Raw genomic sequence first — 4,082 nt, 5'->3', positions numbered from 1 at the left:
AATGGCATTTCGTCAAAAGTTCACAAAGTCTACATCACTGAATGATAGTGATATAGACTTTAGAACTTTTAACGAATAACCTTTAAGTACTGGGACTACATAAACATGATCCTGCCCAACTTTTTTGCTTCTGTAGAAAAGTCAAAAAGTCAAGAGTTCTTTTTGGCTGCCTTTTTATAAAATATATAAAGCATGCCAGCTGTGGTGGCTCATGCCTGCAATCCTAGCACTTTGGGAGGCCAAGGCAGGCGGCTCATCTGCTGTCAGGAGTTTGAGACCAGCCTGGCCAACATGGCAAAAATCTTTCTCTACTAAAAATACAAAAATTTAGATGAGTGTGGTGGTGCGAACCTGTAGTCCCTCCTATGTGGGAGGCTGAGGCACAAGAATCGCTTGAACTGGGAGGCAGAGACTACAGAGAGCCAAGATCACCCCACTGTACTCCAGCCTGGGCAACAGTGAGGCCTTGTCTCAAAAAAATACACACATACACACACACACACACACACACACACACACACACACAAATATGCAATATAGATAAATATATAAAAAGCCAAGATTTTTATAATTATGTTTTAAAAGTAGAGTTTTTATGACATCAAGAGTTGATGCTAATATTAAATTAGTAGCTTCCTTTCTGAACCTTGCCCCAAGTCAAAGTTTGAGAACTGGCTTTGGTTAAAGTAACAAATGGCTACGTTTGACCCTTCCCTCTTCTTCCAAGCCCACTGAATTCCTGAGTCTCCAAATACCAAAAATAGTTCATCCTCTATCAAGACAGAGAGAGCCAGAGAAAGGTTATTTTTAGATTTAGAGGAATCTGAAATTGGGCCAGGCTGCAATTTAGACTAACAGAAGGAATGTTTATGAGCAATATTTGACTTACTGTCTTTCCCTGGAAAGCAGAGTAATGTAGAAAAAGGAGCATGGGTTTGTTAAAAATAATGTTTATGAATAGTTTATAATAACATGGAAATGTGCCTTACGTTGTAATGGTAAGTGAAAACAACTGGATAAAAAATTATACTTGTAAAAAAAACAAAGAAAAAAATTATGCTTGTAAAATGGTCAAACCTCTGTTAAACAACAGAATGAAAAAATACACTTAGAAGAAAAAAATCAAGAAATACAGATCAAAATATCAACAATGTTGGCATTTAGATTATGAAACTGAATAATTCTTTTTTCTTACTGCTTTTCTGCATTTCACAAATCATTTATAATCTATATACATAATTAGAAAATAGTAACTTTCTTTCCTTTTTTTTTTTTTATACAGAGTCTTGCTCTGTCACCAGGCGCCAGGCTGGAGTGCAGTGGCACAATCTCAGCTCACTGCAACCTCCGCCTCCCTGGTTCGAGCAATTCTCCTGCCTCAGCCTCCTGGGTAGCTGGGACTACAGGGGCATGCCACCACGCCCAGCTAATTTTTTTTGTATTTTTATCAGAGACAGAGTTTCAACATGTTGGCCAGGATGGTCTCGATCTCTCGACCTCGTGATCCATTGGCCTTGGCCTCCCAAAGTGCTGGGATTGCAGGCTTGAGCCACTGTGCCCAGCCAGAAAATTGCAACTTTCAAAAGAATGAAAGGAATTAAAAGAAATGTGAGTTTTGGAGTCAGACTGATCTGAGTTCAAATCACCTAAAAGTTGAGATACGTTAGATAAGCCAAGGAGTATAATAATATTTAGTCCCTGCTGGGTTCCAGGTGCCTTAAACAGCAGTTCTGCCACTATCCCGGAGCAAAAAGAACTGCTACTCTGTATCCTCATGCTTTAGAGGGTCTTACATATCACACACACACACACACACACACACACACACACAGCCCCCATGAGTGCCTTCATCATTGTCTAACTGGTGCTTGGCACTGGCTCAGTGCAACCCTTCATCTTAAACATCTATTCTCACAACTAACATTGTAACATTGTTCAGACCCCACAGAAATGCTTCTCCATATCTCTTGCCCTACCAAAGGCAACTGTGTTCAAATGCTGTAATAGTTTGTGGGGTTTGCTGGTGGGAATATCAAAGATAAATACTGCTTCAGATTATGGAGAGGACTTGAGTAGCAAAATGCTTAGGTAAGAAAAAATACTAATTAACTTGTCAAATTCTTCCTCTCAGCATGAATGCAATAGATTCTTCCATAGCAAATAGTCATTTTCCATTAAAGCAAAGCATCCACTTTCTTGCTTTTGTTCCTATTCCAATTTGTGGTTCCTAAGTACTAATGAAGCGCCATGGTATTCCAAAGAGTTAGGTATTGTGACTATGGCAGGCAATCTTCTAAGATGATCTCCAGCGATTCTGAACTCATTCTATTTATGCCCTTGTGTAATCGCTTCTCTTGAATGTGGACCGGACTTCGTGGATTGTTTCTAACATGTAAAATACAGCAAAAGTGATGGGATGTCATTTTCATGATTAAGTTTTATAGTACTATGACTTCCCTCTTGCTGGCAGACTCTATTGCCTTCCTGGCTCACATGTTTTGATGAAACAAGCTGCTGTTGTTGGATGGACCCATGTGACAAACAACTGAGGGTGGCCTAGGACCAACAGCCAGTAAGGAACTTAGGCCCCCACTTCAACAACCTGCAAAGAACTGAATCCTGGCAACAACCACAGAGCAAACTTGGAAGCACATTCCTCCCTAGTCATGCCTTCAAATAAGACCCAAAACCAAAAACCTTGGCTAGGACCTTGACTGCAGCCTTGTCAGAGACCAGGAAGCAGAGGACCCACCTAAATAAGCCATGCCAATTCCTAACACAAAAAGTGCGAGATAATAAATGTTATTCTTTAAAACCGCTAAGAGGCCAGACACGGTGGCTCAGGCCTGTAATCCCAGCATTTTGGGAGGCCAAGGCAGGCAGATCACCTAAGATCAGGAGTTCAAGACCAGCCTGGCCAACATGGCAAAATCCTGTCTCTACTAAAAACACACAAATTAGCCAGGTGTGGTGGTGTGCACCTGTAATCCCAGCTACTGAGGAGGCTGAGGCTGCAGAATCACCTGAACCCAGGAGGCAGAAGTTGCAGTGAGCTGAGATCACGCCACTGCATTCCAGCCTGGAGAAGAGTGAAACTCCATCTCAAAAACACTAAGAGTTGGATTAACTTGTTATGCAAAATAAATAATATAGTGAATGAGAAAGATTTTGTAATATTAAACATTGTATATTACTCTTAAATGTATATATATACATATATGTAGATCTAAACACAGAAGTAGTTTAACAATTCTTTACACTGGCAACAAGACAAGCATTTCACTTTAACAGTGCAAATACTTTTATCTTTATAAAATATTAACAAGAATTAAATAATATTAAATACAATTAAATATTTTCAAAATATTAAATTAACTTATTTTACTTGAATTTTTATTTTAATAAAAATATTTTTGCTTTGGATTTTAATAAATGAAATTAACAATTTCAGAAGAAAAATAACTTTTTAAAATACAAAAATAATTGTTTAATTTTACATTTAACATATTTTTTAAATTTATGCAAATTTTATCCTTATACTTTATTTTTTAATTCCTCAAGCCCTTGTACAATAGAATACAATTTGTGTAAAAATATTGATTATAATAACATGCTTAATAATTTTGTTGAAAATAAGGGAAGAAAACTAATCCTATGGAATAAGCGTGTGTGCTGAGTTGAATTACGTCCCCTGCTCCTAAAATTTATATGTTGAAATCCTAACTCCGAGTACCTCAGAATATGACCTTATTTGGAAACAGAATCATTGCTGATGTGATTAGTTAAGGTAAAGTGAGATAATCCCAGAGTAGGGTGAACCGCTAATCCTATATGACTGGTGTCCTTACAAAAGGGGAAATTTGAACACAGAGACAAGCATGCAGGGACAACTCCATGTGACAATTGGAATTATACTTTCCAGTAGAATCATGATACAGTTCTTTTCTAGTTCCTGCAGAGGGAGCATGAAATGGCCTTGTCAGCGCTTTGATCATGGACCTCTAGCCTCTAGATTCGTGAGATAATAAATTTCCGTTGTTTAAGCCACTCAGTTTGTGGTACTTTCTTATGGCAGCCCTAGC

The sequence above is a fragment of the Aotus nancymaae genome, unplaced genomic scaffold (genome assembly GCF_030222135.1).
Source record: "Aotus nancymaae isolate 86718 unplaced genomic scaffold, 86718_ANA_hifiasm-v0.15.2.pri h1tg000007l, whole genome shotgun sequence".
Lineage (NCBI taxonomy): Eukaryota > Metazoa > Chordata > Mammalia > Primates > Aotidae > Aotus > Aotus nancymaae.
This window is presented reverse-complemented; position numbering follows the sequence as displayed.